Source organism: Borostomias antarcticus (assembly GCF_949987555.1).
Source record: "Borostomias antarcticus genome assembly, chromosome: 22".
Classification (NCBI taxonomy): domain Eukaryota; kingdom Metazoa; phylum Chordata; class Actinopteri; order Stomiiformes; family Stomiidae; genus Borostomias; species Borostomias antarcticus.
In genome coordinates this window covers 800,138-822,339 of record NC_140255.1, presented here as the reverse complement: position 1 = coordinate 822,339, position 22,202 = coordinate 800,138, and the positions used below count along the sequence as shown (strand labels likewise).

General features: G+C 45.2%; 1 pseudogene across 1 annotated transcript; it reads right to left on the bottom strand.

Moving 5' to 3' along the window:
* Positions 1–895: 895 nt before the first annotated feature.
* LOC311324153 (equilibrative nucleoside transporter 3-like) lies at positions 896–19,687 on the bottom strand (annotated as a pseudogene). Its single transcript has 6 exons — positions 19,680–19,687; positions 17,831–18,077; positions 15,575–15,657; positions 2,497–2,716; positions 1,976–2,138; positions 896–1,538 (listed from the first exon to the last, which is right to left on the bottom strand). The product of its transcript is annotated as an equilibrative nucleoside transporter 3-like (transcript).
* Between the last annotated feature and the right edge of the window lie 2,515 nt (positions 19,688–22,202).

The following is a 22,202-nucleotide window of genomic DNA, read 5'->3' as shown; positions in this document are numbered from 1 at the left end:
TTTTTCAAGCTCAGGCATCTTCTTCCTCTATCTGCTCTTCTCACCTCTTTGAACCACACTTGAATTACTGTAATGTCATATGGTGCAATACCTTCCCCAGCCACTTTCAAAAATTAGAGTCTTTACAAAAGAAAGTCATACGGGCTCTGTCGGGGTCAGAAGGAAATGCTCCCACCCGCCCTTTATTCCATCGTTATGGGCTTCTAAGTTCAATGTTCAATGTAACTTCCCGAGTTCAATGTCTACCATGATAATGCTTGTTTAATGTTTCAAATTGTCAACCGTCTGAACCACAGATGATGTGATCTTGTTCCCATCTGCCACCCCCAGCATTCACATCTCACTAGGAACAAATACCTTATACCAGGTAAACATCGACTACTTTCATGTACCAGTATGAGTGTCGTGTGCAGGGGGCCACAGATTTGGAACAAACTTGATGTTGGACTAAAGATCTTGTGTTCTATCTCCCCATTTAAAAGAAACCTGAATAAAGAATTGCTATTAACCTATGTTTAGCATATCACTGTGGCATAAGGATGTACTGGGATGACTGTGTATGATTGTATCTATGTATGTGTGTCTAATTTATGTCTAAATGTATGCTGTACCACTGTATACCGCATTTTTGAAACTTTCCATTGAACCTTGGGCCCCCTCCCAAAAGCTTTCAGTAGCTTGCTATGGGGGACCCATTCACTCATGCCAACTGTTACTGCCACCTCTGCTGTAAAATGTTTTCTTTTCTTTGGTAATGTGGGAATAAAAAAATAAAAGTACTGCTATCCCACACATGATTAGGCTAACTTAATTTCTGCACGCTAGCACATTTAGAAAATGAAGAGGTAACCATGTGCACAGGCCTTTTATTTGTTTCATCATGCCTCTCTGGTGTTCAGATGGAGTGGACGATCAGCACAGAGAGGGCCGAGCCCGTGGCCAACCCCAGGGTCAGGAAGAAGGTCATGACCACGCCTGTGGCCTCGACCAGGTCCCTGTCCACCGCCTGGGGCCCATAGATCATGAGCAGGGTGCCCAGGTACCCGTTGGAGATGCCCAGCAGGCAGATGAAGACCACAGGGAAGACGTCATGCTGGAAGACCACCGTGTGGAGGTGGTCTCTGGGCTGGTAGTTGCAGAACATGAGCAGTGGGACCAGGACGCTGCGCAACACCACCAAGAAAGGGAGCCACCTGCTGGTGGGCCCAGGAACCTGCATCCAGGCCGTGGCCTGCCGCCCGCAGTAGTCTGAAAGGTTGTAGAGGAAGAAACTGATGAGCGGCACAAAGTAGGTGTTGGTCAAAGGACTTCCCGAGTCCTTGTCCACCGACTGGATGCCCGAGGAAACGGCGGGGAATGCCATGATGGACACGTTGAACACATAGAAGACGCAGAGACCCAGCACCCAGGTTTTGCTCAGGATGGGCATCAGGGGGGGCACCGAGCTCGCCGGCGCCCTGGGCCCACCCCCCTCGACCTGGGGCAGGGATCCCTTGGGGAGTGCTCCCGGGTCAGGACAATTTGCCAGCATGTAGTGCCTGGAAAAGACAAGGGAAAACGAGTGTGAATGTATGTAGTATGAGCTCATTTAATACACAGGTTGTCCAGTTAAAAAGGAAAATATTCTGTCGTACAATTTCTTTGCTGATATTGAAGTTGTGACGCTGCTTTGAGGTGAAGGCCAATGTTCTACAAAATGGGTTTTGCTAAAGCTACTCACGTCAACAGAAACATGGTTGGGTTGTCATCATACAGAGTTTCAGTCCTGGGATAGTTTCGGGAAGCGGCTGTTTTCAACCAACTGTGGTTTTGGTGGATGAAACTCACTACAGTCACACTTCCCCGTTTTCTCCTCTACTCTTCCCCACTAATCTCCCTCTGGCTGAGACTGAGTAATAGAGGACGCAGTAGGAATGCATACGGTCATGTTATGTGCGTTTGTGTGTGTGTAGGTGTGTTTGTGTGTGATACTGACCGCGAGTAATCCAGTTTGGGTAGCATGAGGTACAAGATGATGCAGAGGAGAATGAAGACGTCAGCCGTCAGGAAGAAGGCTAGGGCGCTGTCTGTCACATCCTTGGCAGCTGCCAGGTCCACCACAGACGCCACGGCGCTCAGGGTGCCCCCCATACCCTGGCCTGGGACAGAAGGAGGGTGATGGGGGGAAGGTTGCTTCACTGATCTCTAGGGTTGGGCTATGACATTGTATGTCTTGTCATGCTTCTTAAGCCAAGTTTACATACAATAGATAAGATGGTTGTAAGCTGTTTTCGAGCGAAATTCGATTGTTTCGTGAGTGACTGCCGGTTTGGGAAGTTGGAGGTTCTGAGACAGCCATTTCAAGATTTTGTCATGTCTCACATGAAACTCAGCTGATGTATGTGAACCCAGCTTTACAGGTGAGGTACTACTGTACAAATACAAAACCCTTGTAGGGAACTGAATTTTTTCTATTCTGATCAATGTAAACAAAAGAAACAGCCATCTGTGTGGTACCTGATATAAGTGCCTGAGATATCCTCATGGGGAAGCGTGCGCTGATGCCAAACACACTGCCAGCGAACAGGTTGGAGGCTCCGTTGATCACGACCACGCTGGCCAGAGTCCCGGCGAAGAACCCGACGGGTTCACATCGATCTTCACCATCACAGTGGTCGCGATGAACACCACCAGCATGATGACCAGAGAGGACAGGATCCGCTGGTCGGGGGACAATCTAGTAAAACATACACGTGCGCACAGTCGCACACACACACACACACACACACACGCCCACACACACACACACACACACACACACACACACACACACACACACACACACACACACACATTTGAGTATCATAGGTGTAGATGCTGTGCTATAAAGTAATACATTTGCACCTTTGCCAAGAGGCAGTCAACTATCTTTATTGTCTTTTCAAATCAAATCAAACTTTAATTTATAGAGCAGATTTAAAAACGACTGTGGTCTACCAAAGTGATGTACAGTTAGGTGACAATAATACTACAAACTTCAACAATACACACAAAGACAATACACACACTTGCCTGGTAGTCATTCTCAACTAAAATTGAAGGCCAGGGAGAAAGAGTGGGTATTCAATAAAGATTTTAAAACCTCTATGGTCTAGGCGGATCTAATTTGGAGGAGCAAGCTGTTCCAGAACCTACAGTAGGGGTAGCCGCCGCAAAGGCTCGGTCACCTCTGGTCTTTAGCATGCTGTTGGTAAAAATTCTCTAAGTTCTCAATCAGAAGTCAAAATAATTCAGAGTCCAAATACGAAAGGCACTTTCTTAGAAAAACAGAGTCCGATATAACAGGCTTTATTGCTCCTTCAATGAATACAGCCGTAAAACCGGTGGGCTCTCGAGAAGTCAACACATTTCTATCATCAGGGCAAAGCCTTATATACCCATGACAAGTACATGTCCTCACTTGACCCGGTGTAACAGGACAGATTAACCCCCCCAACGCTTTAACCCCGGGGTTAAAGTGTCCTAGGACAGACTAACCCCTGGACGTTAAAGTGTCTTAGGACAGACTAACCCCCTAGGACCGATTAACCCCACAATACTCTACTAAGGCCAGGGGTTAAAATATCCTATGACACTTTACCCCCGGGCTATAGTTCAGGGTTATAGGACAGACTATACCCCCCACACTCAGACTGGCCAGGGGTTCAAATGTCCTAGGGCAGACTAACTACCGGGGGTTAAAGACTCCTAGGACACTTCAACCCCTGGGTATAGTTAATCCTAGGACAGACTATATCCCCACACTCATACCTCGGGCTATACTATTACTACTACTACTACTACTACTACTACTACTACTACTACTATTACGAGTACTTATGACAACTACAACAACAACTACTACCACCACCACTACTACTAGCCTATTACTATTGGTAGTATCACTATTACTACTACGAGTAGAAGCAGGACCACTACTATTGTGACTACTACTACTGTTCATACTACTATTAGTAGTACTACTACTGCTACTATAAATACTACTATTAGTGCTACTACTACTACTACTACTACCCCTACTACTACTATTAGCACCGCTACTACAACTACCGGGGGTTAAAGAGTCCTAGGACACTTCAACCCCTGGGTAGAATTAATCCTAGGACAGACTATATCCTCATACTCATACCTCGGGCTATACTATTATTACTACAACTACAACAACCCGACTACTACCACCACTACTACTAGCCTACTGCTATTACTACTAGCCTACTGCTATTACTACTAGTAGTACTACTATTACTACTACTAGTAGAAGCAGGACTGTAGTGATCCCGACCACCAGTCAGGAATGAGGTGGACTGTCAAGTGCACCAAGGGCTGGAACATCAGGCCCAAGAGAGACATGAGAGACGAGAGGAACATCAGGCCCAAGAGAGACATGAGAGACGAGAGGAACATCAGGCCCAAGAGTCACACATGAGAGACGAGAGGAACATCAGGCCCAAGAGTCACACATGAGAGACGAGAGGAACATCAGGCCCAAGAGAGACATGAGAGACGAGAGGAACATCAGGCCCAAGAGAGACATGAGAGACGAGAGGAACATCAGGCCCAAGAGTCACACATGAGAGACGAGAGGAACATCAGGCCCAAGAGTCACACATGAGAGACGAGAGGAACATCAGGCCCAAGAGAGACATGAGAGACGAGAGGAACATCAGGCCCAAGAGAGACATGAGAGACGAGAGGCCTACGGGGGCAGATTCGGCCCAAGCACCTGGGACAGGCCGGAAAGGTAGTAATTAATATTAGAAGCGGATCCCTCGAAAAAATTTATGGATGGATGAATAATGAATGGTCCACACACACATGGAACTGACAAGGGCCCGGCTAGCTCTGGTGATAAGGAGCTTATCCCCCCCTCTCTAGCCAGGGTCTGGCGCTTATCAGAAGGAACAAAGGGATAGTGCTGGATGAACTGCCTGAAGACAAACAACTTTCCTGTATGAGGTTGCGAATAATAGATGTTAAAAAGAGAAGGTGTAATCAAGCAAGTAACACTGTTTAGAGTGTATAAATAAGTGCATTTATTGGAAATGTAATCACTTAAATTAGAAGTCGACATTTATAAGTCATGTATCTGTTCTTAGTCAAGATCAACTATGTAACCTTGTATACGTGTGAGACAGTATTATAATCATGACAATGTAATGATTGGAGAATGTATCCATGTATCAACTGTTTGAGTATATAGGTAATGCTTAAAGTAAGATATTTAATAAGATGTTAATTAGACATTTATTCTGTGATGTCCTGCTTTGGTCGAGAGAGAGATAAGATGTTGAATGCAGGGATTGTTCATCTGCCAGGGAGGAGAGAAGGACTGTGTTCACCCGAAGAGACGTGATGTCAACACCCTGCCCTCCTGGAAGGGGGTTCAAAAAACAGCTTGCGAGGAGAGAGAGACACTTCTTCTGTCCATCAACAGAGGAATGGAGCAAGTCAGACTTTTCTTTCCACCAACAGAGGAATGGAAGAAGTCAGAGGCTGGAGACCTGGGAGCTATTCTCTTTCATGTTTTTTCTTTTGTAACCTGTATTTTTCATGTAACTGGATTATCTGTATAACTTATGTATAACATAAAATTTTACATAAAGATTTTTACCCTTGCATCAGATATTTTCTCCTCACCTTTATTGGTTTGTTGAGTATTGATATATCTTGCTTGAATCATTGAATTGATGATTGAGATTTATCTTAAAGGTCTTACAGCAGGGCGATTAGGCCCGTCTGCCCAGGTCAACTAAAGAGGGTCTAACCTGGGCCTTTCCTCCGGAGAGGGAGGCTAAAGAGGAATGCGTGTGTGTGAGTTGACACTGAGGAGTTGACCTTTGAGCTGTGAGCACAAACAGGTCTAAATCAAGTCTCTGGCAGAGAGAGCGCATTGGAGCACACACACATTTGGGAGAGAGAATTGGGAGAAGCATTTTAAGAGAGGCTGTGACTGATTGACTCATGTGATGGTAGTTTAAGCAATACCATATTAGATTCATGAGCCCCAGATAACAATAAAACCTGGTGGTGAGGTTCTATAAGCCGTGGTAGGGACATAATAAGCCATCACCTTGAGGTCGAAAGGTCAGTAGCCTACTCTTCAACAAGGACCACTACTATTGTTACTACTACCACTACTACTACTACTACTATTCATACTTATATTAGTACTACTAATAATATTACTACTACTGCTACTACTACTACTATTAGGATTACTACTACTAATGAAGTCTCCGACGTAACTTCAGGCGAGGCACGAACGTCACGGCCGGGGTAATCGGCAGAGGTTAATCAGTCACACCCCGTATGACGCTAACCATCAGCTGACTGTCAGCTGTCATAGCATTGGTTCAGCTCGCTAGAGCGCCTGTATTTAAGCTGTCAAAACATGTCATTGTTCGCGCTTGCCATTACTGCTTGTTGTGCATTTGCATGCTCGCTGCTTCCGCGTTCTCTGCTCTGGCGTCCGCTCTGCCATTACTGCTGATCGCTCGTATCTGCGCGCTCGCTGCTTCCGCGTTCTCTGCTCTTGCGTTCGTGTTTTAGTGCGTTTGCTACCTGCTGCCTGCGATATCCTCGCTGCTTCTGCGTCCTCTGCTCTTGTGTTCCGTGCTCATGTCTGTGTTGGGGCGTTTTTTTGCTACCTGCTGCCCGCGTCGTCCTCTCCGGTCCGTGATTTGGGGGTCTGTTTAGTGGCGTCGTGGGGCGCCGGCTTCCGAGGCCGAGGAGGACGTCCCTCTGTAGCACCGTTGTGCCATATTTGCGTATGGTTCAGTTGCGTCGCGTTGCTTGCATGGCTTGCGTTGGGAGTTGGGAAGTCCATTTGAAGCGTTGCCTCCGCCGCCGGCCGCTGGGTTTCATTCATGAGCCGCTGATGTCGCGGGTTGTCCATGCCTAGTCTGCCACAATTACTCAACTGTCGTAATGTACGCCGGGTGCTATTCACCAGTCCGGTCCGATCGCGACCCAGTCTCTAGTCTGGTGTCCTAGGATATTTTAACCCCTGAGGGTTAATCTGTCCTAGGACACTTTCAGGAGGTGGGTTTATCTGTCCTGTTACACCGGGACTTTCCATCAATGTGCACCTGTTTGTCTCTCTCTCTCTGTCCCTATCTCCTATCTATAGACGCCGGAATAGTTAGCTACTACGGTGTTGTTTAAGCACAAGCGCATGCACACTTCGACTGAATGCTGCGTCCCGGGGGCGCGAGTTTTAAAAGGTAATAAATGTCAATGTATTATCTTTCTGAGTAGACTGTTTGGACGATTCAGCTTACTTTTAGTAAATCTTATTGGAGAATTATCACCAGACATGTTTGTAAAGGTCCAAATATCGCAATGTATTGCTTTGACATCAGTGTTTTGCCACATCAGTGTTTGCTGACTAGGTAGTTTATACAATACAATGAGATGATTAAATACAAGGGAGCTGAATCCAATTAAATCACAACAATGCCCAGTAGCAACTGGTCAGCCAACCTTAAGTCCATTGAAAACAGAGCTTTGAAAACAAATACCAGAAGCTTAAAATGTATTCAAAAGCAGACGGGGAGCCAGTGGAGGAGGCGAGCAGCTGCATTTTGGACAAGCTGCAGGCGTCTGAGTGAGGACTGGTCAATGCCCACATACAAGGAGTTGCAGTAGTCAAGATGCGAGGTATTGAAAGTGTGAACTACCCTCTCTAGATCTTTTAGGGAGAGATATGCCTTTGTCTTGGCTAAAATGTTCAACTGCCATTTGACGTGGTTCATAAAATTAGTCACGGAGCTGCAATAGTGATAGGGAAGGCTGGGACTGGCCCATGACAAAAGCTCAAAGGGCGAAGTAGGGTTGTTGCAATTATTGGAACGTTAGCTAACTGCTTTAGCTACTGATAGCTACCGTCTTCTTCACTTCTTCTCCTTCGGTAAAACATGACAGCGTTGCATTGTGGTATAGTGGAGTACCTAAGCGGAAGCAGGAAGAGAAAACCGCCATTGCGAAAATACGAATGATAGTGAACGGCGTGAAAAAAATAATTTATTTATCACGTGGTCATGGCACAATTCAAACGGGATCAAGAAATGATTCATCGCCATCGACTCATACATAGTTTTTCCGAATTATGGTCCCATGGGACGGCTTCCGCTCAGGAACTCTATTGTAGGCTAGACATGCACCGTACACAAACATCATCCACGTGACACAGGGATCAGACATCAGGGGTCATGGGTCAGCTAGCTTCCTACTGTACCAGTTAGCTACCAACTACGTGGACACAGGCTGAACTACTGTACGGAGTCAGACATCAGGGGTCATGGGTCAGCTAGCTACCTACTGTACCAGTTAGCTACCAACTACGTGGACACAGGCTGAACTACTGTACGGAATTGGACCAAGGAGTGTTCTCAGCGTTTCCGCTGGTAAGGTGTTGCTGTGGCGCACCGCCACCCTAACCCTAACCCACGCCAAACATTTGATACAAAAAACAATAAATACAAATTAGGCTACACTGTATATATATAAATGTCTTAAATTAAACATCTTAAACTTTCTAAATATTAGAATTTCTGCCTAAATGCGCTTTCAAAACCACTGTTGCGCCCACATTAGGACTATTTATGTTCAATATAAGAGCCTATAGGCCGCGCGCTCTGTGCCTCCATGCTGCTCCTTTCTGAGGTGATCGTAAGACTCGGCGCGTGAAGGGATTTTTTCTCCAGTGAGCGGCATGAGGTTACAACGAAAGATAGGTAGGCTATTGACGCTCAAATATTACCATAGTGTTAACCAGTGTTTGAACTGGGCCAAACACTGGTGCTGGCACCTAGGCCTACTCCTCAAAATGCCTAGCCTACTGTCTAAAATACATTTATGTAAGTAATCTAAGTGCCGTTATAGCTACAGTTAGACGTGCCGACAGCTCCTGCCCATCTCAAGCACGTTGGTAAAGCCTTTGGTTCTATAATTCCCTGATGACAACTAGCGGATCCTATAACCTAATATATCAATACAATTTTCCAGATGGACATATGATGATTTTTGAAGAGGAAGGGAGAGGAGAATGATGAGACCAGTCAGGTAGGTTATTGCCGGCTAGCCATGATTCACAACGGGGGATTAAGGAACAAGGCAAGCTACCTGTAGTAGGCTAACAGTTTCGCCCGCTTCCCAGGGACCAGTAAACTCTGTTTGGACAAGAGGAATGCTTCATGCAGTCGTCTGATCGGACAAGTAAAAAATTAATATGATTTTGAATATGAATGAATATGATAAATTGGCCTTGTGTTGCTAACGTTATCTGAAAATACAGTTTGAGCCGAAGCGGAGCTGCTCCATTTGAGCTACGCGCTGCTGTCTGTCCGTCAGTCAGCCCTTCAAGCGAGCCAAATGAAAGCATAAAGGTAAAAATGCAGCCACACAAAGTAGCCTAGATGAGATGTTGGTTTAAATTAATGGCAACACGTAGAGGAAAGTCCTCACGCGAGCATAAATTGAGGCTGGTGATAAATGCTGATAATCTACCTGGCTGAGTTCATCGTTACAACCAGGGGCGGGCATCCTGGGGGGGTCAGGGGGGACATGTCCCCCCCAATATTTAGATTGGGGTAGTGGCATTGAAATGAACATACAGCCACGTAGGAAGATGTCCCCCCAAAAAAATACTCTTGCAAAATTTCAATGTAAATGTCCCCCCCGAAGTTGGATACAGATCCCCGGCACTGGTTACAACCATTCATCTCTTACACATAGGCCGACACAATACTTGCACAATACTTTGGATGTTAAAATCCATCCATCTATCAATCAAACTAGTGAATTCAGCCCAACACCTGCAGCAGACTGGCAAAAAATGTAAATGGAATGAAGCGGTCATGGCCACAAAGCACCCGCTAACATTAGAAGCACCCCCTTCCTCCACAATCCATTAGCCCACTGAAGATTGGTTGGGCTAGGAAACACGTCCATCCAGTTTATTTTAATATAAAAGACAATGTAGCAGGGGGAGGGGTGTTGCAATAGTCTAGTCCAGGTTTGTTGGTGGTGATTGGCGAGCTAGTTAAGCATGTCAAGCCATGGATCTGACAACCTAGCCAGTCAATCAGAAGCTAGAATCCTAACCTAGAGAGCCAATCAATAATTCACTACTGTCAAAATAACCCTGCAATGTCGGAGACCAATGTAATTCCAAAATGAGTAATTTATTTCAAAAATCAATCCCATCAGAAAAAAAATAAATATATATATATATATATATTTATATATATATATATAATAGGCCCTATCTTTTCACAATGAAAGTCATTCAGCCAACAGACACAAGTCAAAGTCCAACCTAATACATGCAAACAAGTTTTGCCTAAAGGCTATTTTATCTTTAACTACCATTTAACCAGCGCTTGAATGCCTTTCACGTCACAGAAGTATGACAAATAAATAATGTGATTAAAACAAGATGACCCAAGATTTCAGCTCAGCAAAGTGCGCGGATCAAGACATTGCAGGAGGCAGGTCTACCAATGATATCAGAATATTACTGTGACATGGGGGTTGTTGTCAATCACAGAACAATACAGCACCACTGCCGTAATGAGCTGTCCTGCGACGACAACTGAAGACCGAAGCCATTACATTAGCGCGGATCGATGTCCATGGCTACCCTTTCGAACAGGGAAAATTATCCTCGATTATACATGCAAAATTAAAGATTTGTTCAAACCTCTTAACATGCCCAAAAATGCATCACACCACCATTAAAGAGCATTTCAAATGGGTGATTTACAACTTTGAGCTATAGCAATCAAGGGTATATTTTTCGTGTGCACCAGACAAACAGGGATGGATTTGTTGATGACTGTTGGCGTTGGTTGGATGGCTGGACATTTACACTTTTATTAATACACTTATTGTATTTTGTGTGTGACAATTCTCACCAGGGCCCGTTGTTGATCACTGCGTGTTAGGCTATGCATGTGTGGACACTGTATTCTGTAAAACTTAAAGAATAAAAGTACATTCAACATTTATTGGAGTGGTACAGTTGGATAGGCTAGCCTAATATAAATAAATTGAGGACCTGTATTTTCAGTGTTTGATGGTAGCTGGTAGAATGCCACAGAAAGACAGGGAAGAAATCTATTAGTTTCAATGTTAGAGATGATTTGATTGTTCAATGAATATCATTCGGTCCTCGGTCGTGAAAAGACTTAGATAACGACGCACATTCTCTCCTACTCCACTAGGCTAGCTATCCGAAATAGCACTCTAAATGTCTTGCTTTTGAAACAGGAAAATAAAAGCATCACAATGTAATAGGCTACATTTTAAGAAATGCTATTTTAGCAAAATTGAAAGTAGGATGTAGGCTATACCAGTAGCGAAAGAAAGACAGGTACAGAACAGTATACTGTAGATTTGGATACTGTAGAAATTGTAATGGATTTAACTGATCTAGTCAAACAGGATTTACCAAGATTCGCTCAAAAGGTTAAGTCTGGTTTATTGAGAAAACAATACGAGCGCAAGGACTTCCTGGACAAGCACATGAGTGGTTCATCCAAAGAAGTGCCGCCTCCTGATCTTGCGCTGCCTTATATTCAAGCAAAACACAGGTACGGCGCTTCCAGGATGTGTTTGGCTAACCCATTGTACGTCATATGAAATGGCAGGCGTGGCCGAGAATACATGTGACATGGGAAAAGGAGGCAATTTCTTGGAGACAAAGGGACAAAGGATGGTTATTCTGGTGTAGACAGATTTCTAGGTGTATGGCCTCCTGGAGGCCATCCTGAAGGTTAGCACAGCTATGTGAACGGTTGGACAAAGGTGTTTGGAATAGAAAGGTCTTGAGGCCAGTTGTAAATTCTATGACAAAATACATTGATTGCATTGACTGGTCAGCTTACTGTACTGCCCTATGAAGCAAAAAGGCAGCAACTGAGAAAGCCCTCACCCCAGATCTGGTGCTTCATTTGGGGGTTTGCAGGAGGTTAGCATTAACAGATCTGGGCTGAGTTTCCCAGAGGCATCGTAGCGCTGGGAGGGCACAGGGTGGTGGAGATCAGAGAGGTAAGGGGGAGCTTGGTTGATATTGTGGTGTTTGTCAACAGAGAAGGAGTGTGAGATAGTGTTCATTGACTTGAGGAGTGTGTTGATGGTGTAGAATACTGCTACATAAGATGGTACATTTCATATGGTTCTTACTCCTCATCCTCCACAACGTTGCTCACAGGCAGTGAAGACCAGAACACCCTCCTGTTTGGTGGCATAAGAGGACAAAGATTGTTGATGATGTCGCTCTTCTTGGTCTCCTCAACCCCTCTGTCCTGTGGTCGCAAGGGGGTGGGCACCTTCAGCTCGAATCTCTTCATAAGTAAGTCCAACTCTGTGAAGTCGTTAGTCGACCTGCTCCTGCCACTAGGGCAGCTGGCCTCAGTCTACGACATGGATTAGATGGTTAGAGATGGTGGTGGGGATGATGATGACGACGATGATGATGTTGATGGGGTGGTGGCGGTGATGGACGATGTGATGATGATGGTCACTGATGAGATAATTGTATTGCACTTGTATTGTATTTTGTTGTGTCATGTTGTCATGTTGTATCACTTGTTTTTATGTTTTTACTCACTTGCTACCCAAATTGCCCAGCAATGGGATAAATACACATTTTGAACTTGAACTGGAAATCTTGAGTTTCCAATCATTTCTGGGGGGTACATAGCTCAGGAGGATGAGCGGCCGCTGGGGATCACAAGGTCCCCGGTTTGATCCCAGCTCCCAGAGTGGGCCGAAGTGTCCTTGAGCAAGACACTGAACCCCAAAATCGCTCACATGCAGCATGGTGGCTAAGGGTGCTCCGATTACACAAAGCCACGATCTGATTCCTGGGGTCACGATCCGATTCAAGAATCAGTTCTCCATTCCAACGATTCTCTATTCCAGAATCTAGAATTGGTTTTCAATTCTCAATGGATTTTCTACAAAGACATATTTTAGGATCTACTCCAGTCCGCTGTGTGACCATTAGGCAGTCAGTGACCATAAGTGCCCCGACCACCGACATTACATGGATATACTGGCTCGCGCTGGATTTTGAATTTTCCTCCGAACTACACCAAAGTGATCTCAGTGAGTCAAACGTCTTATGTCGTAAATAAGGTCCAGGTTGTCAAAAACGAGCATTGTCCTTTAAGTAAAACATTCAAATATTTCTCAAGTCAAAGTGCTGTCAAGGAAAAGTTATAATGCCAAAAAATAAAAATGCAGTTACATTTTAAATAAAATTGTGAGGGTTACGCTAGCTGCCGTTTTCATTCATCAGAAGAACCTTGCCTCTTTCAAAAATCGCAATTCTTACAGATGGTATGAGTATTGACAAGCTCCTTGCCTGAGAGAAATTAGAAGCCCCAACGTGTCCGAATGCCTGCTGTGACAGGGAAGGCTGCTGTGACGGGGGAGGCTGCTGTGACGGGGGAGGCTGCTGTGACGGGGAAGGCTGCTGTGACGGGGAAGGCTGCTGTGACGGGGAAGGCTGCTGTGACGGGGAAGGCTGCTGTGACGGGGGAGGCTGCTGTGACGGGGGAGGCTGCTGTGACGGGGGAGGCTGCTGTGACGGGGGAGGCTGCTGTGACGGGGGAGGCTGCTGTGACGGGGAAGGAAGGCTGTGACGGGGAAGGAAGGCTGTGACGGGGAAGAAAGGCTGTGACGGGGAAGGAAGGCTGTGACGGGAAGGAAGGCTGTGACGGGGAAGGAAGGCTGTGACGGGGAAGGAAGGCTGTGACGGGGAAGGAAGGCTGTGACGGGGAAGGAAGGCTGTGACGGGGAAGGCTGCTGTGACGGGGAAGGAAGGCTGTGACGGGGAAGGAAGGCTGTGACGGGGAAGGAAGGCTGTGACGGGGAAGGAAGGCTGTGACGGGGAAGGAAGGCTGTGACGGGGAAGGAAGGCTGTGACGGGAAGGAAGGCTGTGACGGGGAAGGAAGGCTGTGACCCTGTGGAAAACCCCTCCTACAGAGAGGTGTGTGTTTAATAAGGCTACATAGCTTTATTTTCCTCCCATGGCATATTTAGCTAGAGGCTGTTGATAAACTAATGATGCTGAATAGGGCACTTAACAAGCTGTGAGTGTTATGTGCAGTAACTGACCATTAGTATGCCCTTAAAATCAATATCATTGATCGTGTACATCATGGGTGTCAAACTCTGGCCCGCGGGCCAGATTTGGCCCGCAGTGTAATTATATTTGGCCCGCGAGGCAATACCAAATGACTACTAGAGCATGCCCGCCAGTATTATACAGCGCATTCACTGCTTATACTACAAATCCCATAATGCTCTGCTGTTGTTTTGGCGCGTCAATCAAGACAGGACCCAGAAACGCCCTCTCTTCTGTGACAGTAGTCATAGCAATCTCACACTACAACTGTAACCGTGTTACCCCTTCTTAAAAATGGTGAAAAGAAAGGCAGAAAACAGAAGCTTTCTGGACAGGTGGGAGGCAGAATATCTGTTTACATATGTAAAAGATAGACCTGTTTGGCTTGTTTGTGGAGCCAACGTGGCTATAACTAAGGAGTACAACATTAGATGACACTGAAACGAAACACCACGACAAGGACCTGGACATGATTCATTTATTATTGTTATTTTATTTTTAAATTTAATAGCCTGTGAAAAAAGTTTATTTTGATATTTAAATCAGAAGGCTGCAAATAGAAAAGAGGCATACGATTTTTATTTACATTTTATTTTATAAATGACTGCCATTGATGTGTTTTTTATTTGAAATTAGATTTTGCATGTCTGCACTATTAAGTTATATATTATATGGTAATAAGCGTTGCTTGTTCCATATTCAATGTTAAAGCAAAACTTGTTTGGGTCCATATTAAAATTTTCATTTGATCAATGTTGGCCCGCGACTTTGTTCAAGTTTTAAATTTTGGCCCACTGTGTATTTGAGTTTGACACCCCTGGTGTACATGATCAAACTGTAACATTAAACAATAAAATGGTTTCATAATCAGTCTAATTGTAAAATCTGATATATTGAGTCAGTGGGAAGTGTGGGTGTGTGAGGGTGTGTGTATGTGTGCATGCGTTCGTGTGTCAGTGTGTGCATGTGTGCATGCGTTCGTGTGTCAGTGTGTGCATGCGTTCGTGTGTCAGTGTGGGCATGTGTGCATGCGTTCGTGTGTCAGTGTGTGTATGTGTGCATGCGTTCGTGTGTCAGTGTGGGCATGTGTGCATGCGTTCGTGTGTCAGTGTGTGCATGCGTTCGTGTGTCAGTGTGTGCATGCGTTCGTGTGTCAGTGTGTGCATGTGTCAGTGTGTCAGTGTGTGCATGTGTGCATGCGTTCGTGTGTCAGTGTGTGTATGTGTGCATGCGTTCGTGTGTCAGTGTGTGTATGTGTGCATGCGTTCGTGTGTCAGTGTGTGTATGCGTTCGTGTGTCAGTGTGTGCATGTGTCAGTGTGTCAGTGTGTGCATGTGTCAGTGTGTGCATGTGTCAGTGTGTGAGGGTGTGTGTGTAGTGAAAAAGGGAAAACACACTTGTTGACCAGCAGGTAGTTGATGATGAGAGCCAGAACAGACGGCACCGTGGCGGCGATCACCAGGTAACTCTCAAAGTAATCCTGAGGGGAAGACAACAGGAAGGAAGCACCATAAATGGGCAATCACAGAAGTGAGAGAGTAGCAGAGTAGGGACAGCAGTCACACTGTGATCAGTAATGGTCGGTCTACTGGACAACATGGACAATGCCAACCACCCCCTTCACCACACCCTGGTGGGGCAGAGCAGCACCACCCCCTTCACCACACCCTGGTGGGGCAGAGCAGCACCACCCCCTTCACCACACCCTGGTGGGGCAGAGCAGCACCACCCTCTTCACCACACCCTGGTGGGGCAGAGCAGCACCACCCCCTTCACCACACCCTGGTGGGGCAGAGCAGCAGTCGCAGTGGGCGGCTCATCGCGCCGTGCTCAAGGACTGAGACGCCACAGGAGGTCCTTTGTCAGGCTGTTTAACAGCTCATTTGAGGGCAGGGGCCGCTGACCTGAGCTCACCTGACCCCTTCCCCTCCTTGGACCCCCCCCCCCCCCCTTTCATGTGCAATTTACTACTGACACTTTTTTTTATTAGTTTATTACTCACTTCATGCACTTTACTCACGTTTTCATCATAGGCTCACATTGTATGATATGTCGATTGATTGAATTTGCCGTCTGTCTCGTTGTGTTGTGTATTGCTGTTTCGTTCTGTGTATTGCTGTTTCGTTCTATGTTATGTTGTGCCGCGAGCTATTAGGTACATTGAATTTCCCCAAGGGGATTAATAAAGTATCTATCTATCTATGTATCTATCTATCTATCAGTTCAGATGGACCATTCAGAATGAGCATAATAACTAGACAATCAACACAGACCATGAAGGCCGACAGAGGGCTGACCAGTGGCGTCGCGGGGACCCCTGCACCCTCCACAGTGTACATTTACACACTAAATATTTTATACTGGCGGTATTTTACGCAAACATCGACATTGCCGTGTTATGCAGCCCAGAAAAAAGTTCTTTAGCAGCCCAGAATAAAGACAACTTGTCAGATGAGTTTCCTTTCCAAATCCTGTCCCTCTGAAATGCTCCGAGGCCTGAGGAAACTGAGCATGGCACAATCAAACACCTTGCCCAAACCCTGCTCACAACTAATAAAAACATATTTGAGGAGCACAATGTCGCAAAAGAGAGACTGTTTGGGCTATCGACCCGAGAGCCAACGCACGCAGTCTAAAGAGTGTTACTGCTCAGAAGAATGCCAGGAGACGCGCTCGTATTAAATATGGAGAATGCAACACATGGAGAAAGCACCGCCTCTAGTCTACTATGTGGCCTACAGGATAAGTTTTGTGTACTTTTTTTTCTAAAGAATGCTATGTTGTGTGAACCGTTCCATTGTGTGAACTTTTCAAATGACAGGGTCACTATAAGATGAATGTTCTACAAGACCAGTTACCAAATTTTACTAAAAATACAGTGCCACGTTTGTGTCATTGATGCCTGTTGCTAATCTAAAAACTTTTTTTTTTTTTTAAAGCATGAAGTGAAGGCGATATATCCCATATCCCTCTATTATGGGATTAAATAGGGCTCTTCATCCTAGAACTCCTTATCCTTATGATACCAAGCAACTTAATTTCAAACAATGTTGGCAAGAAATCACTGGATATTCAATCATGTCCTCCTACTCACTCTTCCATTCACTCCCTCTAACAGTAGAATAGGAGATGCAGATCTAAGTGAGATGGAAAGAACACTCAGAGCTCACAGTTGTCATGTGATCATTGTTGTCACTAAGTACACATACAGAAAGAGAGAAGGGGAGAGAGCAAGAGAGAGGGAGATACAATAGTAAAAACTCATCAATCTATCTCCCTATTATGATTACTAATATTGTGTTATTCTTTCTGACATTCTCAATTTTCAGTGTCACTTCATTGTAATTGATTGTTTATATATACTGTATCTTTGCTTTGGCAACAACTTCCAATGACGTCACTGCACGTATTTGCCCTTTGAAGCTTTTCTGCAATCTTCCGTGTGAGGAAACAGCTACACTGACGGTGTAACTTTCAAAAAGGCCTACACGCAGAATTAAGCATCCAAATAAATATCAACTGAAACCAGCGTGACTGTGCCCCTTTAGTGTCATGCCAACAGAAACTGAATTGAATTGAGAGATAAAGAGAGAGCCAGTGAGAGAGATGTATGAATGCATACACACAGACACACACAATACGCCCGTACTCACTCTAAGTTCAGAGCGGGGCTCTTCGTGTCCCGCGAGGTCAGTGCCGTTGCTCAGCTTGAAAGCCCAGTACTCCTTGGCCGTGATGAAGAAGTTAAACGGCACCAGGGAGCTGATTCCCATCAGGAAGAAGATGGCGTACACCAGGTAGTAGGAGTCCTCTGGGCTGCGGCTGGCAGCCAGGGACTCTGCCGGATCTTTAGGGGGGGGCTCTCCATTTCCATGGCCGGGTCCTCGGACTCCTTTTTCTCTGACATGTCGGAGTGGACGGCAGCAGTGGATGCGTAGGAATTGTTCACACTGGTTTGCAGGGGCTCTATCTCATCTATCATCAGACAACACAGACAGAGAGAGGACAGAGAGACAGACAAGGTGGACAACACAGAAAGGGAGGACGACAGAGGGACAGACAGTCAAAGTCAATTTTATTTATACAGCACATGTTCATACAAGCAAATGTAGCACACAGTGCTTTACGGAATAAATAAAAAACTGTTTATTAGTAGATCATATTTAAGAAAAATAAAATTCGAAAATTAAACAGGACGTGACATATATGGTAAAAGAGAAATAGAAAATAAGGAGCAGTAAAAAAAAATGTAAATGAGTAAAAAAAAAAAAGAAGTAAAATTGCACAATAAAAGCGAGATTAAAAAGGTATGTCTTAAGATCCTGCTTAAAAGTTCCCAGTTTCAGCCATTCTTAGGTTTTCTGGCAGGGTATTCGAAGGCCGTAAAAGCTGAAGGCTGCCTCCCCATGTATCTTGGTCCTTGTTTTTTTCTTAGCTTATCCTTTTTTTTTTACACTAGCATTTTGTACTTGCTCTTTGCACTTTAATGTCTTTGGAGTGTCCTGTCTCGTCCTGCACCCTGTCCAGTCCCTGCACCCTGTCCAATGATGCCTCCATGTTATGCACCATACCTGAAAGTAGATTCCTAGTACGTTGAAAAACTGCATGGCAATAAAACAAATTCTGTTTCTGTTCCTCTACTGGTTATATATGGTAAGAATACACTTTCTATTCTATGTGCACTAAAGTAGACAACGCAGCAAGCATCAACATACACACATATGCACCTACCAGGTGGTGTGCTTCTCTGGGCCTCTACCTCTGAATGAGAGTCATGCTGCTGCTGGGGGTTAGGAGGATGTCTCCTGGGTGATCCAGTGAGCAAGGGCGGGTCCTACCGAGCTGCACGTGCCCAGACAGGAGAGAGAGAGAAGTCACACAGACAGACAGCACACACTCAAGAGACGGGAGTGAAGTCACAGGCGAAGCAGATGGAATGGAAAGAGAGAGAGAGAGAGAGAGAGAGAGAGAGAGGTATATTTGGCATCTTTACCATGGAACCTAAGCGAGTTTGTCCCTTGTATGACCATGTGACAGGTGACCTCTTTGAGCATCATATGATGGAGGCTAAGGTCAAACGCACATCGCCACCTCCAAGACACTACACAGATCTCGACAAGGGCTTCTTTTACACAGAGTGAAAGAGGACTTTGTCACAGTGAGAGCTTAGTAAGACATAGCATGGTAAACACATCAACAGTGGCTCCCTGCATGGTAAACAAATCAACAATGGCTCCCTGTGTTTCAGATGTGCTGTAATGTGAACTCCTGGTCTCCTACTTTCCACCTTAGCTGCGTCATTAAGTCCGGGGGCCTCTTGGCACCACAACTGCTGTGGATGTGTCTTTAATTAATAGTATCTGACTCTATGCCACAGCTTGTAATCTGCCCTTGGATGAGTCTGTGAAACAGGCTGTCATAGCAGCATGTGAAATTCCTTTTAAGGTGAATGCAGGCTGAGTGTCCCAGGTGTTACGTCCCAGGGTGATACAACTGACTCACTCCTCCATTATGTAAGTCTTATAACCCTTATTAAGATCACAGCGTGCCAGTCACGCAGATAATCTACTCTATTGTAGCTCAGCACATTTGTTGGCTATGCTGACCAGCTATTCATCGTCTGTCTCAATCTCCGTAAAGACATGGGGCTTTCCATTGGTTTTGAAGTAGACCAACTGCAAATGAATGGACACTGTGGCCCAATCCCACACTGTCCCCTACCCAATCCACCACCGAGTGTCACTCCAAATTAAGTTTAACTCGCAGCTGTGGAGGGCACTCTCAATTGAGGCGGAGGGTATATAATGAATCGGGTATATTATGGATGTTCTATCGGGTTAAGGTCAGGACTCTGTGCAGGCCAGTCAAGTTCTTCCACACCAAACTCGCTCATCCATGTCTTTATGGACTTTGCTTTTTGCACTGGTGCGCAGTCATGTTGGAACAGGAAGGGGCCATCCCCAAACTGTTCCCACAAAGTTGGGAGCATGGAATTGTCCAGAATCACTTGGTATGCTGAAGCATTCACAGTTCCTTTCACTGGAACTAAGGGGCCAAGCCCAGCTCCTGAAAAACCACCCCAGACCATAATCCCCCCTCCACCAAACTTCACACTTGGCACAATGCAGTCAGACAAGTACCGTTCTCCTGGCAACCGCCAAACCCAGACTCATCCATCAGATTGCCAGATGGGTAGGTCAGGACCTCTCCTGCAACCAGTTACCATTGAGAAGGTTAAGGTGGAGATGGTGGAGACCTACAAGTACCTTGGACTGCAGTTGGATGACAAGCTGAACTGGTCAGCATGTACAGAGGCCATCTACAAGAAGGGTCGGCCGGCTCTACTTCCTGAGGAGGCTGGCGTCCTTCAGGCATCTGCAGGAAGCTCCTGCAGATTTTCTACCAGTCCGTGGTTGCCAGCGTCCTCTTCTACGCCGTGGTGTGCTGGGGAGGCAACATCAAGAAAGGAGATGCGGGGCGGCTGGACAAGCTGGTCAAGCAGGCCGGCTCTGTGGTCAGCATGAAGCTGGACCCACTGGAAACAGTGGTGAACAGGAGGACCATGGAGAAGATGCTGGCCATCATGGACAATCCCTCCCACCCTCTCCACCCCACTTTCTCAAAGCAGAGAAGCAGGCGCAGTGACAGGCTGCTGTCACTGCACAGCAACACAGACAGACTGTTGGATTATTTTGTACCGAGAGCTATCAGGCTGTTTAACTCCTAGGTTCTAAGGCCCCATGTTTTTTAAACTAGGCAATTCTACTCCACATTTTTTGAAGTTTTAAATAAAGGTAGTTACATTTTAAAGATAGATACTTATTAGGTGGGCTAGCTTGCAGAAGCTAGCCCAACTTGTGATATTCCCACTATTTCTTTCTTTCTTTCTTTCTTTCTTTCTTTATTAGGTGGGCTAGCTTGCAGAAGCTAGCCCAACTTGTGATATTCCCACTATTTCTTTATTAGGTGGGCTAGCTTGCAGAAGCTAGCCCAACTTGTGATATTCCCACTATTTCTTTATTATTATTATTAGGTGGGCTAGCTTGCAGAAGCTAGCCCAACTTGTGATATTCCCACTATTTCTTTATTATTATTATTATTATTATTATTATTCTCCCCGCTTTTTTGAACCTCTACTAGTTCTTCATACTTTGTGCTAGAAACCTCATTCAAACTTTAAAATGTTCATGACGTTCAGCTCTTGAACGGATCCATTCAGATTTTTGATATTTTTTATAGTTTTTAAGAAATTTAACTTTTAAAACATTTTTTTGTCCTATTGAAACTGCTTGAAATGCTTTTGGAATGTTCAGAAACTTTATGTTTTTAGAGTGGTGGCAGCAGTTGCTTTGAAAATATTCACACATTTTGTAAACTGCTGGCACTCCTACAGTTTTGAAAGCTCACACACATATTATACATCAAAACATTCACACAACTGTGCTGATTCGTACAATGTAAGTATCTAAGCAGTGTGACTTATAGTTTTCGCTGTATGACGATTTGTTCGGCAACTGCGCTCCTCATTGAAACGTATGGCAACGCACTCTAGCTTTTGAGCTGCTAATTTTGCATTTTTACTCTTTTTCTAACTTGTCGCTATGCCTACAGTTTTAACAGCTCATACACATATTATATATCGAAACGTTCCCATAACTGTGCTGATTCGTACAATATAAGTATCTAAGCCGTGTGACTTGTAGTTTTTGCTGTATGACGATTTGTTCAGCAACTGCGCTCCCCATTGAAACGTATGGGCCCACACTCTACCTTTTGAGCTGCTAATTTTGCCTTTTTACCCTTTTTCTAACACGTCGCCATGCCTACAGTTTTTAAGCTACACAGACATATCATATCCTAAAATGTTCAGCATTTTCTCAGGATTCCTACGGTGTCAATATCTAGGCTGTGACATTTATACTTTTTGAGAGAGAGCTGTCTGAAGCCAACATGCCTTTCCATTGAAGTGAATGAGAGGATGCTCACAGTGTCAGTTGGGATTTGAATTTGGGGACACGTGCATGC